The sequence below is a fragment of the Urocitellus parryii genome, chromosome 6 (assembly GCF_045843805.1).
Source record: "Urocitellus parryii isolate mUroPar1 chromosome 6, mUroPar1.hap1, whole genome shotgun sequence".
NCBI lineage: Eukaryota > Metazoa > Chordata > Mammalia > Rodentia > Sciuridae > Urocitellus > Urocitellus parryii.
Window position 1 is genome coordinate 78,055,294 of NC_135536.1, and position 15,891 is coordinate 78,071,184.

A 15,891-nucleotide genomic window follows, 5' to 3' on the forward strand; every position below is an offset into this window, starting at 1 on the left:
TACGAGCATTACAATTTCGCACATAATAGCTGTTTTTCCCACAATGAAAGCATCTGCCGTGGGGTCTGCATAGTAATTCTTGGGGCTGCAGAGTTTGTTTTAAAGCCGCGGCAAGTGTAATTGTTTGTAAATGGGCTGGATCCATATCAGAACACAAGCGAATAAATTCTGAAACTGTGCCCTTTTTTTCTACGGGGTCTGAGAACATCCTGACAATATTTATTTGCATTTTCAAATGCAATTGCTTAACAATAAACTCACAAGCACCTGGATCTCCAATGGTGCAATTTTCGGTTTGGTAGTGTCGAGCTACGAAATCAGAATAAAGTTCATTGGCACCTTGCATAAGTTTAGTTAGAACTAAGCTAGATTGGTCCCTGGAGGCAATTTGTCTCCAGGCACACTTTGCACAAGCTGTAATCTGATCATACACTGCAAATTCATAATTTAGCTGCCTTTCCAAATCAATAAATTCACCCATTCCTAAAAACATGTCCACAGGTGTTTGAAGATCTTGCCTCTGATTCCTTTCTGCCTGCTCCGAACAAAAGTCTGTCCAGTATGACCTCCAAAGTAGAAAATCCCCCCCACTCAAGCAAGCCCTAGCGATAGAAATCCAGTCACTCTGTGGGAGCAGTTGAGAGCAAATAGTCTCAAGCAAGCTCTGCAGGAATGGTGAATTTGGACCGCAGACCTCGAAGGCGTTTTTTAACCCTTTAATAGTTTTAAAAGGAATTACCCTCTCACCCAGCCAGGGAGGTAACTCAAATCATGTGCGAGGATGGCCTCCCACAAAGGTGGTTTGTGCTTAGAGGTTTCAGAGGGGAAAATAAAAACACATTCTTAAGAAATTATAACTGAAAGCTGAGCCTCACATGGGCATTCTGCTCAAATTCACATCACCTGTTATTTGTCAGCGCCTCAAGCTATATTTTAAAGTGGTCTTGGTAGAACTATATTTTAAAGTGGTCTTGGTAGAACTGTAAGTACCTGGTAGAAGTAACCATGAAGACTCTATAGGAGTTCACCCTTATCTGAGGCTACCCAGAACCTCACACATAGTGCTCCAAGGGAGCTTACAATTAACAAATAAACAAGAGAAATAATGACAACAACAACAAAGACAAAATACATGAGAAACAAGGCACCATGAACAAGAACCAGCTAAAGAAAACTCACAGCAATTGTAATTCACAGAAGGAGTAGTGTGGATGGTCTAAGATGCCAAAAAGAAGTGGCAAATATATTAGAGATATATAGGTAAACACAGATTATATAAAACAATAATAATAATGTATAGAGTAAAATTTGAAAATACAGAGCTAATATACCCAGCAACAATAATAGAAATCAGGAATAAGATAAATGAAGTTAAAGTGTGTTAAGTTCTTATGTTATGCCAAAGGAAGCAGAATTGCTTAATTTGACACTTTAATAAGTTAATATGCATGTTGAAATTCCTAGTAACCATTAAAGAACAGAGAGTATACAACAAGTTCTACACAAAGGGGAAAACATGGAATGATTTTTTTCCAAAAGCCTCACTCAATCTAAAAGAATAAATGAGGGGGAAAGAAAATGAACAAATTTAATTGGACAAATAGAAATCACAAAATAAACTGACAGAATTAAATCTAAACATGAGAAATTAATTAAATGAATGCTCCAGTTATAAGGTAAGATTGCCGGACTTAATAAAATAACAAATCTAACCATATTCTTTTTACAAGAAAGTTATACAAAACATAAAGTGGAGATTAAAGTTTAAAATTTTTAAAGGATAGGAAAATATCTGTATCATGCAAATATTAGTTAAAAGATAGCTAGTAGGGCATATTAATATTAGACAAAGGAAACTTTAAGGCAAAACAGCATTACTGATATAAGGAGGGTTAAATGTTTAACAAGAAAACTCCTATCCAAGATGACTTTTTAGGCAAAATATTCAATATTCAATAAAATATTCAATAAATGAATAATTCCAGTGCTGAGGGTATTGCTTAGGGTTAGAACCTGTGCTTAGCAGGTGCAAGAAAGATTCTGTATTCAATTCCAGCACTACCAGAAAGGAAGAAAGGTAGAAAGATAAGAAGGAAGGAAGGAGTCCCAAATTGACTCAGGGGTTAGTGTAACATATTAGTGAAAACTTAGTTACAAGGGGAAAGGATAATTATAGGCCAATCGCATTCACAAACACATATGTAAAAAGCCTAAGCAAACAAATTGCAAATCAAATCAAGTGTTGTATAAAAAGGAAAATACAACATAATCAAGTTCAATTTGTCTTGGAAACACAAAGTTGGTTTTACATTTTAAAAACATTGTAGGTGCTGGGGTTGTGGCTCAGCAGTAGAGCACTCGCCTAACACGTGCGAGGCCCTGGGTTTTATCCTCAGCACCACATAAAAATAAAGGCATTGTGTGTGTCCATCTACACCTAAAAACTCACTCTCTCTAAAAAAATAAATAAATAAAATAAATAAATAAAGATATTGTGTCCAACTAAAAAATATATACATATATTTTAAAAACACTGTAAATACATTCACAGATTAAGATGAACAAGGATCTCAATTGATGCAGAAAAAAAGCATTTGATAGAATTCAACATCTCTGTATTAGCATTAAAAAATCTTAGCTAACTAGAAATTGAAAGGAACATCTGTTTAACACTATATTGAGGCTGGGTAGGGTGGCACGTGAGTGTAATCAGAGTGGCTCAGGAGGCTGAGGCTGGAGGATTGAGAGTTCAAAGACAGCCTCAACAAGTTAGTGAGGTCCTAAGCAACTCAGTGAGACCCTGTCTTTAAACTAAAATATAAAAGGGCTGAGGAGGGCTGGGATTGTGGCTCAGTGGTAGAGGGGTTGCCTAGCATGTATGAGGCACCGGGTTAGAATTTCAGCACCGCATATAAGTAAATGAATAAAATAAAGGTCCATCAACAACATCAGCAACAAAAATGGCTGGGGATGTGGCTGAGTGATTGAGTGCCCCTTGAGTTTAATCCCCAGTACTCCTCCCCATGCAAAAAAAAAAAAAAAAAAAAGAAAGAAAGAAAGAAAAAAAAAAACCAAACACTACACTGAAATTCCTAACCAATGAAAGAAGGCAAAGAAAAATATATGTAAGAATTCGAAATAAAGAAATAAAACTATCATTATTGGAAAATGACATGTATGTAACCCAAAATACTAGGAGGTTACTGGATAGGAAAATCAATATGCAAAATTAATTTTTTCCTTTATACTAGCAATTAGTAGATGGAAAATAAAATTTTAAAGATAATGCCATTTGTGCTGGGTGCAGTAGTACTTGCCTATGATCCCAGCGACTTGGAAGGCTGAGACAGGAGGATTGCAAGTTCAAGGCCATTCTCAGAAATTTAGCCAGGGCCTAAACAACTTAGCAAGACCCTGTCTTAAAATAAAAAATTAAAAGGGCTGGGGATTTTGCTAAGTGGAAAAGCATCCCTGAGTTCAATCCTCAGTACCAAAAAAAAAAAAAAAAAAAAGAAGAAGAAGAAGAAGAAGGAAGCCATCAGAGCCTCTTAGATAATGTGCATGTGTCAATTTTTTCCCTTATATTATTTTATTGGTGCATTATAAGTGTACATAAGGGTGGGATTTGTTGTTGTTACATATTAGAGTTTGCCCTTTCTTTGTGCTATTACTATGGCAAGAGGCATAAAGAGGATCTATCTTCGTTTCTTTTTAAAAATATGTTTAATAATTTGCCATCAGAAGTAGATTCTCCAGTCCTTTTTTATTTTTTGAAATAGGATCTTGCTAAGTTGCTGAGACTGGTCTCAAACTTGTGATTCCCTTGCTTAAGCCTCCCAAGTGGCTGGGATTACAGGTGTGCATCACCAGTCCTGGGCTGAAGTGGATATTTGATATTTTCATTTGTATTGGTGTCCCTCCTTTCTCCTAGACATAATTATGAGCTGAGAGTATGAGGAGAGAAGAATAGGAGAATGACAAGAAATTTCTCAAACTATATATTTCACACTTCCTTCCCATGAGAGCTTGATATGTATGTGGTAAACTGACACACATCTGCAGAGAAAGCTTTCTGTAATTCCAAACTTCTGTCTTCAAAGTCTCTCTCCATACCTCACCAATTACCTTGGCCTCCTGTTAATGCAGAAGAAACTATCAACATTTTCAAATTTACTTTCTGTCTTAGCGCAATGCTGTGAGATGTGGGTTCTGCCCTCAAGGTTTTCATATTTTCATTTACTACATAAAAGAAACCATCAGTGAAAAGTACTAGACTCAGTGCCATCAAGTACTATATGATGTGACAGACTTTAGACTTATAAAATTTGGCCTAAATAAATAAAAATCTAGATTAGCCACTCATTTTCATAGCACTGTCTTCTTCTCAGCCTGGAACCTTTGTGGCCAGATGGTCCACAGTGCCAAAAGGACAAATAGGTACTCTTGAATATGAACAAAAAATGTAGAAGGGAAGAATAACATCAGTTACTTTGTGAAATACCCTTGAAAATTGCAGGCAAATAAGGGGCAGGGTAATCTAGGAATTAAAACAAAAAAGGCCTTTTGATGGAGAGCCCCTTTCAAAGAAGTGGCTAAGCTTTGTGTAAGGATATGGATGTGAATTCCAAAATTCGTGAAATGGGGAAAAACAAAACAAAAAGCCAAGGTAAGAATAGTCTGTATATACATTTATGTACAATTCTCTTAAAGGGGGAAATAATATTTATATTTAGCATAAATTTTTTTTGAAAGACCCACAAAAGAACGGTTATTAAAAGCTTGGTCTTGGGCTTGGGTTGTGGCTCAATGGCAGAGCAAGCGCTTGCACATGTGAGGCACTGGGTTTGATCCTCAGCACTGCATAAAAATGAACAAACAAAATAGAGATATTGTGTCCATGCACAACTAAAAAAATTTTTTTTAAAAAAGCTTGGTCTTTGTCCCTGATGGCAATCCAATAATGAGGACATCGTTTTGAAAAAAAGGAAAAAGAAGTTTTATTGCTTTGCTCACAAAGGAGAAGCACAGGGGACTCCTATCTCAGAGGCTGTAATTCTGCCCATCAGAGGGAACAGGGGCTTTTAAGGAGGTAATTCAAAGACTACATTCCACGTGTTCTCCGTCCAGAGTTGTAATCCACCTGTTAATTTGGGAGACAGTAATTTCTGAAATCTTCTGATGCCAGATGTAGTTTCTGAGATCTTCTGATATGGGGTGGTAGGAGTACTCTTCCCACCATTCCTATGGTGGGTATGTACTCAAGGACAGATAACTCTGTGGAGGATGCAGAGGAATGGTAATCCTGTTTCTCCTGAGATTGGGGAAGGAGAGAGATTAAAGCAGAACCAGGAGAGAGGAGGAGAAATGTCTGTTTCCAAAATAATTTGTAGTGGCAGAGCACTAAAAGCCATATTTAAAGCATAAAGTGGACCACTGTTACAGAACGACATTAGTAGCCCTTGAAAGAGGACTTGTGTGGGCAGAACAGATGTTTTCAGGACTGCAGAAGGAGCTCAGAGTTGGAGCATTTGCAGAACATGTAGAAGACCCAGCACTGCAGAAATAAATAAATAAATAAATAAATAAATACAAAAGGAGTTTTCACTGGGTACACACGTGCGTATTACATTTTGAGCTGTATGACCTACTTAAAAAGTAAATAAAAATTTTAAAAAGTATTGACTAGGCTAGATTTAGGGAACCCAATCTTTTCTTCTAAGATGCATCATGATGTAATAGAAAGAGCATTGTTTTTGGAGTTTAAAAAAGGTAGGGGATCTGGGGTTATAGTTCAGTGGTAGAGCAGTTACCTGGCATGTGTGAGGCACTGTGTTTCATCCTCAGCACCACATAATAATAAATAAATAAAGTAAAGGAATTGTGTTTGTCTATGACTAAAAAATAATTATAAAAAATGAAGAAAAGAAAAAGGACCTGGTTTTGAAAACTGGTCTACAATTTACTAGTCTGTGACCTTGGCCAAGTTTCTTAAGTTAGCTGAGTCTCAGTTTTGGCATTAATAAAGTCGGTATAACAAAAGCTACTTTGTGATATTTAGACATTGTATAAAACTGCCTTAGACTTTCTGAATGGTTGCTATTATTCTGCGAATTTCAATGATCCCTGATATCCATTACCACCATCTATGAGTTGGCATTTATTAAGGGGAACATGAGTTATAAATGAGATCTAAAAGAGTCTTAATTTATACATGTCAACTATGATAAGTGAGGGCAAACCAATCATTTTAAAAAAAATTGTATGCTGATGCTTTTTGAGGCTTCTTAAGAATTATCCTGAGAGATCAAGCAATCAATGATGGTCAATTCCATTATGCAATTTCATATTGTTCTTCTTTCTTGAGTTTTGCTCCCCTTTTCCTACTCCTGTTCTTGGAACTGCTCTCCCTAATAAAGTAATAAAGTAAAGACATCAGTCTTTTACCTCCAGCTCTGCTTTCTGGAGAAACACAAACTAAAAAGTGGGAACCGCATATTCCCATTGAAGACAGTCTGAGACTCTGAAGCAGATGAAACAGGTGCCCTGTCCCTGTACCCTGGCCTTTACGTGATACCCAACATTTGTATCTCTTGCTCTGCCAAAGGATTTTCTTTGTCACCCTCAACCAATATTTCCTTCTATTCTTTGGCTGTCCTTTCATTATTTTGATGATGTACAGCAGTCCCCCCTTACTCATGGTTTTGCTTTCCAAAGTTTCAGTAACCTGTGCTCAACCATGTGGAAAATTCCAGAAATAAACAATTCTTTTGTTTCACATTGCACCCTGTTATGAGTAATGTAGTGAAATCTCATGCCGTAGATATGAATCTCCTGCTTGGATGTGAATTATCTCTTTGTCCAGCATATCCCCACTACGTATATTTTCCAACCATTAGTCACTTACTAGTCCTCTTGGGTTTAGATTAACAATGTGGTATCACAGAGCTTGAGTTCATTTACATCTTATTTTAGTTCATAATGACCCAAGGTGCAAGAATAGTGATATTGGCAATTTGGATACGCCAAAGAGAAGCCATTAAGTGCTTCACTGAAGTGAAAGAATAAAAGTATAGCTAAGATATCTTCAAAGAGCCCCATGTAGTGGCACATGTCTATAATCCCCATGGCTCAGGAGGCTGATGCAGGAGGATTGCGAGTTCAAAGCCAGCCTCAGCAACTTAGTGAGGTCCTAAGCAACTCAGTGAGATCCTGTCTCTAAATAAAATACAAAAAAGGGTGGGGGATGTGGTTCAGTGGTTAAGTTCCCCCGGGTTCAATGCCCAGTGTATGTATGTGTGTATATATATACACATACAGTCATATATATATATATATATATATATATATACACACACACACACACACACACACACACATACAGTCACACACACACACACACATACAGTCACACACACACACACACACACATATATATATATGATATTTTGAAAGAGAGCACATTCATATAACTTATTCTATATATTGTTATAATGGTTCTATTTTATTATTGTTGCCATCTGTGGGCCGTGTGTGAACTGAGTGACATTAGAGCCCCTTCATGTTTGATAAATTTGCTAGGATGGCTCACAAAACTTGGGAAAATAATTTACTTAGGTTTAGTGGTGTAGTATTATATAACAGATATTACAAAGGATACACATGAACAGCCTGATGAAAAGGTACACAGGTACAATGACCGGGCCTAAAAATTCAGTCTCAGTAAACTTAGATAGGCAACCAGGAAATTCATCAATCTCATAGTCTAAGAGGTTTTATAGGATGTGTACTCCAATTCCCACCTCCCATTTCCTGGAGTTGGTAGGTGGGGCTGAAAGTTCCTAGCCTCTAACCTTCTACTCATTTGGTCTTTCTGGTGACTAGCCCACCCTTAGGTTCTGATCCTAAATCATCTCATTAGTATAAATTCAGGTGTTAGCCCAAGGGCTTGTTTTGAATAGATAATGCCATCACAAAACAAATTCCAAGGACCTTAGGAACTTTATACAAGGACCTACTATTATAACAAGAAATATTCTATTCCCTATCATTCAGGAAATTCCAAGGAATTTAGGACCTCTGTGTCAGGAACTGGGGACAAAGACCAAAAAATATATACAATCAACCCTCTATATCTTCAGGTTGCACATCCTTGGATTCAACCAAACACAGGTCAGAAACATTTTCTAAAAATTTCATCTGTACTAATCATGTACTACATTTTTCCTTGGCATTGTTCCCTAAATAATATAACAACTACTTATAAAACATTTACATTGTATTAGGTAATAAAAGGACTCTACAGATGATTTAAAGTGTACAATGTACATAGATTGTATATACAATGAACGGGTATAGATTGTATGCAGATACTATATCACTTTACATGAGATATGAGCATACATGGGTTTTGGTATCTAATGAGAGTCATGGAACCAATTCCCCTTGGATACCAAAGGATAACTATCTCTAATTACACAGGTTTGAAACTGGGAAGGTTTTGTGGTGCTAGGAATTGAACCAATGGCCTGGTTGCATGCTAAACAAGGGTTTATTACTGAGGCACATCTTTAGCCAACCATTTTTCCTCTTGATATATACATTTGAATATTTTTCAAGAAATCTTTTCTAACTTGAAAGCCATAACATTTTTCCTGTATGATTTTCTAAACATTTTATAGTTTGCCTGTCTCATGATCTATTTGCCTTTCTCTTTGATCTATTTGGAATTTATTTTAGTGCACTGTGAGAGGCAGGGAGCCAAGGTCATACTTTTAAATTACATTAGTTCCTTTTCAAGCTGGGTGCAATGGCACACACCTGTAATTCCAGCTACTAGGGAGACTGAGGCAGGAGGATCACAAGTTCAAAGCCAGCCTCAGCAACTTAGGAAGGCCCTACGCAACTAAGTGAGACCCTGTCTCACAAAAAAGGGGGGAAGGCTGGGGATGTTTTTTAAAAAAAAGGTCTATTTTATTTATTTTATAGTTTTGGAAGTTCAAAGGCATGATCCTGGCATTGACTCTGTTGATAGCTTTCTTGCCGACAGAGTGAGGTGGCACATGGCACCACCAGGTGAGAGGCAAGAAGCATATGTGTGCATGTCTGTATGTCTGGTCTCCGTTTTCCTTCTTATAAAGCCACCAGGATTCAATCATCTGGGCTCTTCCATAATGACTTGTATTGACTTCTATCACTTTCTAAAGGCCTAACCTCTAAATATCATGTTGGATTAGGTTCCTACCATATTAATACTGAAGCAGCAATTGCTTCCTAAGATGTCTCCTTTTATCTCTGTTATTAGCTCCAACCTGCTAGTTTCTGCTTCTGTGATTGTGCTTGCTCAGCAGCTATGGCAGGAACCAGAGCTGTCTGGAGAAGGGGACAGACATCAAGATTACTTGCATGAGAAAGTCTTGAACTCCAGAAGTCTGTACTGCTTAAAGGATACTGAGAACAAAGGGCTGTGCTCAGCCTTTGGAAAAGAGTCTGCCGAGGTCACATTAGTGCTGAATAAATCTTGCCCTTCTACATCCCAAGGGCCACTTGTCTCTTTCTAGTGCCATAATTTTTCCATATTTTCCATAACAATATCATTAACATATGAATTGAGGGATTAAACTCCTGTGTGAGTTCAGGAGAACAAACCCCATTAAAACTTTAGCTGCCCATTATAAATCAAGTTTGCAAACAGGTGGAGATCTGTTTGGATTTCCTATTTAGTTCCATTGTTTTTTTCCACCCCTATCCTTGAACAAGCATCACACTACACCACTTCCCTTATTATAGCTTTTTAATAATGTGATCTGGCAAGGCAAATCTCCCCATCTTGTTCTTTTCAGCTTTTATTTAATTTTTAATTTTTAATTTGCTCTACTTAGTTGTACATGATAGCAGAAAACATTTCAATTCATCGTACACAAATAGAACGCAACATTTCAATTCTCTGGTTGTATACGGTGTAGAGATGCACCATTCATTCAATCATACATGCACCTAGGGTAATGATATCCACCTCATTCCACCATCTTTTCTATCCTCATATCCCTTCCCCACTCTCCCCTTTACCCAGTCCAAAGTTTCTCCATTTTTCTCATGAAAACTCCCCCCATCATAGATCAGCATCCACTAATAAGAGAAAACATTTGGCCTTTAGTTTTTGGGAATTGGCTTACTTTGCTTAGCATAATATTCTCCAACTCCATTCATTTAACCCATAAATGCCATAATTTTGATCTCTTTAAATGCTGAGTAATTTTCCGTTATGTATACATACCACAATCTTTATCCATTCATCCAATGATGGGCATCTAGGTTGATTCCACAGTTTAGCTGTTGTAAATTCAGCTGCTATAAACATTAGTGTGGCTATGTCACTATAGTATACGGATTTTTAAGTCCTTTGGGTAATAGATGGAGGGGTGGGATAGATGGGTCAAGTGGTGATTCCTTTCCAAGTGTTCTGAGGAATCTCCATACTGCTTTCCAAAGTGGTTGCACCAATTTGCAGTGCCACCAGCAATGGATGAGTGTAACCCTCCCCCCGCCCCCACCATCCTCTTCAGCATTTATTATTGCTTGTATCCTTGATAACTGCTATTCTGACTGGGGTGAGATAAAATCTTAGAGTAGTTTTCATTCGCATTTCTCTAATTACTAAAGATGTTGAACACTTTTTCATATATTTGTTGATTGCTTATATCTCTTCTGAGAAGTGTCTGTTCAGTTTCTTAGCCCATTTATTCATTGGGTTGTTTGTTTTTTTGATATTAAATCTTTTGAGTTCTTTATAGATCCTGGAGATTAGTGCTCTATCTGATGTGCATGTGGTAAAAATTTTCTCCCATACTATAGGCTCTCTCTTCACCTCAATGATTGTTTCCTTTGCTAAGAAGAAGCTTTTTAGTTTGAATCCACCCCATTTATTGACTTGATTTTATTTCTTGTACTTTAGGAGTCTTATTAAGGAAGTTGGTGCCTAATGATGAAGATTTGGGTCTACTTTTTCTTCTATTAGGTGCAGAGTCTCTGGTCTAATTCCTAGGTCCTTGATCTACTTTGAGTTGAGTTTTGTGTATGCTGAGGGATAGAAATTTAATTTTATTTTGCTACATATGGATTTCCAGTTTTCCCAGCACAATTTGTTGAAGAGGCTATCTTTTCTCCAATGTATATTTTTGGCACCCTTGTCTAGTATGAGATAACATATTTATGTGAGTTGGTCTTCTGTTCCATTGGTCTACATGTCTATTTTGGTGCCAATACCATACTGTTTTGGTTACTATTACTCTATAGTATAGTTTAAGGTCTGGAATTGTGATGCTTTCCGCATTGGAATTGGAATTGTGATGCATCCCTGTCTTGTACCAGTTTTTAGAGGGAATACTTCCAATTTTTATCCATTTAGAATGACGTTGGCCATGGGCTTAGCCTAGCTAGCTAGCTTTTACAATGTTGAAATATGATCCAACTATTCCTAGTTTTTCTAGTGCTTTGAACATGAAGAGGTATTGTAGTTTATCAAATGCTTTTTCTGCATCTATTGAGATAATCATTTGATTCTTGTCCTTAAATATATTAATGTGATGTATTACATTTATTGAGAATTTTTGTCTCTATGTTCATCAGGGATATTGGTCTGAAGTTTTCTTTCCTTGATGTGTCTTTGTCTGGTTTTTGGTATCAGATTGATGCTCACCTCATAGAATGAGTTTGGAAAGGTTCCTTCCTTTTCTATTTCATGAAATAATTTGAGGAGTATTGTTATTAATTCTTCCTGGAAGCTCTTATAGAACTCAGCTGAGAATCTGTCTAGTCCTGAGCTTTTCATGGTTGATAGGCTTTTAATGGTATCTTCTATTTCTTTGCTTTGAAAGTGATCTGTTTAAATTGTGTATGTCCTCCTGATTCAGTCTGGGTAGATAATGTGTTTCGAGAAATTTGTTGATGTAGTCAAGATTTTCTTTTTTATTGGAGTATAAATTTTCAAAATAATTTCAAATTATCTTTTGTATTTCAATAGTGTCTGTTGTGATATTTCCTTTTTCATCACAAATTTTAGTAATTTGAGTTTTCTCTTTTCTTCTCTTCATTAGCATGGCTGAGGATTTATCAATTTTACTTATTTTTTCAAAGAATGAACTTTTCATTTTGTCAATTTTTAAAGTTGTTTCTTTTGTTTCAGTTTCATTGATTTCAGCCCTGATTTTAATTATTTCCTGTCTTCTATTACTTTTGGTGTTGATTTGTTGTTCTTCTTCCAGGGCTTTGAGATATAATGTTAGGCTATTTATTTATTTATTTATTTTATTATTATTTTTTTTTAGTTGTAGTTGGACACAACACCTTTATTTTATTTATTTTTATGTGGTGCTGAGGATAGAATCCAGGGCCTCCAACATGGTAGGCGAGCGCTCTACCACTGAGCCACAACCACAGACCCAGGTCATTTATTTATTGACTTTTGATTCTTTTGATGAATGAGCTCAATGCAATGAACTTTCCTCTTAGTACTGACTTCATAGTGTCCCAGAGATTTTCATATGTTGTATCAGTGTTCTTATTTACCTCTAGAAAAATTTTTAATCTCATTCCTGATGTCTTCTGCTATCCATTGCTCATTCAAGATCATATTATTTAGTCTCCAGGTGTTGGAGTAGCTTCTATTTTTTATTTTATCATTGATTTCTAGTTTCATTCCATTATGATCTGCTAGAATACAGGGTAGTATCTCTATTTTTTTTATTTGCTGAGAATTGCTTTTGGCATAATATATGGTCTATTTTAGAGAAAGATCCATGTGCTGCTGAGAAAAAGGTGTATTCACTTGATGATGAATGAAATACTCTATACATGTCTGTTAAGTCTCAATCATTGAGTGTATTATTGAGTTCAATAGTTTGTTTTGTTTTTGTTTAGAAGATCCATCCAGTGGTGAGAGAGATGTGTTAAAGTCACCCAGTGTTATTGTGTTGTGATCTTTTTGCTTCTTGAAATTGAGAAGAATTTATTTGATGTACATTGATGCTCCATTGTTTGGGGAATAGATATGTATAATTGTTATGTCTTGTTGATGTATGGCTCCCTTAAGCAGTATAAAATGTCCTTCTTTATCTCTTCTGACTAACTTTGGTTTGCAGTCCACTTTATATAATATTAGAATGGAAACACCTGTTTGTTTTTGTGGCCCATGTGAGTGATATGTTTTTTCCCCATCTTCAGTCTGTGAATGTCTTTTCCTATGATATGAGTGTCTTGAAGGCAACATATTTTGGATTTTAAAATCCAATCTGCAAGTCTGTGTCTTTTAATTGATGAATTTGAGCCAGAGTGTCTTGAAGGCAACATATTTTGGATTTTAAAATCCAATCTGCCAGTCTGTGTCTTTTAATTGATGAATTTGAGCCATTAACATTCAGGGTTATTATTGAGGCATGGTTTGTATTCCTGATCATTCTGGCTTATGTTGGTTTTTTAACTTAAGTTGGTTTCTCCTTGTATTTTCCTTTAGTGTAGTTCCTCCCTTTGCTGATTTTCATTGTTGTTTTTTATTTCCTCCTCATGAAATATTTTGTTGAGAATATTCTATAGTGCAGGCTTTCTCATTGTAAATTCTTGTTTTAAATATATATATATTTTAGTTGTAGTTGGACACAATACCTTTATTTTATTTATTTATTTTTATGTGGTGCTGAAGATCAAACCCAGCATCTTGCATGTGCTAGGCAAGTGCTCTATCAGTGAGCCACAATCCCAGCCCCTATAAATTCTTTTAATTTTTGTTTATCAAGTTAGATTTTTATTTCATCATCAAATCTGAAGCTTAATTTTGCTGGGTATAAGATTCTTGGTTGGCATTCATTTTCTTTCACAGCATGGTATGTGTTCCAATATCTCCTAGCTTTGATGATCTGGGTTGAGAAATCTGCTGAGATCCAATTGGTTTCCCTCTATATGTAATCTGAAATTTTTCTCTTGCAGATTTTAAAATTCTATCCTTATTCTGTATGCTAGGCATTTTCATTATAATATGCTTTAGTGTGGATCTGTTGTGATTTTGTTCATTTGGTTTTCTGTAAGCCTCTTTTATTTGATTTTCCAATTTATTCTTCATATTTGGGACATTTTCTGATATTATTTCATTTATAAGATTGTGCATTCCTTTGGTTTATATTTTTGTGCCTTTCTTTCTCCTGATAGTTCTTAGATTTGGTCTATTCATGTTGTCCCATAATCCTTGGAGTTTCTGTTCATAGTTTCTCACCATCTTCACTGTGTAGTCAACTTTATTTTCAAGATTATATATTTTGTCTTCATTGCCTGAGGTTCTGTCTTCCAAGTAATCTAGTCTGTTATTGATACTTTCTATTGAATTTTTTATTTGGCTTATTGTTTCCTTCATTTCAAGGATTTCTGATTTTTGTTTTTTGTTTTCAGGGTCTCTATCTCTTTCTTGAAGTAATCTTTTGCTACCTGTATTTCCTTTCTTATCTCTTTGTTGGAGTGGTCAATTGTGGTCTGTATTTGCTCTCTTAATTCATTCTTTGTTTCACAGATCATTTTATTTATGTACACTCTGAACTCCTTCTCTGACATTTCATCTACTGTGCTGTCAATGGAATCTACTATTGTATCAGCTTGGTTTGTTTTGGACACTTTCTTCCCTTGTTTCTAGGGTATAGCTGGAGGAGATGGGTCCCTGGGGGCATGCCTTTGGTGTATATTATTTTGTCCTTGATGAGCAGAGCACTCTGTCTCTTCCCACCCCCACCCCCTCTCTCTTTCCTGGTAATGTCCTGAGCTGCTTTCCTCTGCCATACTCTTCCATGAAGTTCTGCCTCACCTTGATCCCCAAGGAAGGAGCCAGCTGTCTATGGACTGAGAATGTCAGCCCCCAAAATGAACACTTTTTTCCCTGATTGCTCTTTTCAGATCTTTTGGTTCCTTCAGTGAAAAAGCTGAGTAAAATATACTCTTAGTTAAGGAGTTGCTTAGCCAACTCCCTCATTTTTCATTTTAGTTTTGATATCTCTAAAATCTCTTCTGACCTTCCAAATTAGGTTACATAATACCCTATTGAAAGCTCCCATAATATCCTGTATTTCTTCAGAAACTCAGTGTGTTTGCAAACACTTACATAATGTTGGTCTTCAGTGAGTTGGTGCTTTGCTTGTTCTGTTTTAGGATCTTAACATATGGCAAATGATCTATTCACTAAAAGAATGAATGAATGAGTAATAACTGAAAATGCATTTAGGATATGATAGGGGAGTATAAAGCAAAGCTCCAATTCTTAGACATCCAAAGACATTCCCTATTGGGAGGAGGATTAAAAAACATGGATTAGAACACTGTATATGAAAGCACCAAAAGTCTTTCTTTCTTATTTTCTATTCCTGCTTTTGCTTGGGTTTCTGCTTGGAAGAATGAAGCTCAGCATTTTTGTATACTATATCCAAAACATACCAGTAAAAAACAGAAGGAAGATATTCTATGTCTCCATTTTTCAGATGAAAAAGTTGAGATTCAGAGATTAAAATTACTCTTTATGGTTTAAAGGCAATTTTGGTTACCACTGAATCATAATGATGCCATGTTTACATCATGTATGATATTGAGGTTTGGCCATTTTTCTAAAACTATTTTTATAATCAGATGAGACCTACGATTAGGTAATCTGGTAAGGAAAAATGAATCATTTTAAATTCTAAAAATTTTTCCAATGGATGTTAGCATAATGTAATAATCATTCCTTCTGAAGGCAATAATGCTCTTCAAATAGAGATTCTTTGGCCTCATACAAAATAGATTATAATTGATGACGGGCTAAATTATGAAAACTAAACACAAAGCACTTTTATGTACCAGATATCCACGTTATCCATGCCATGAAAA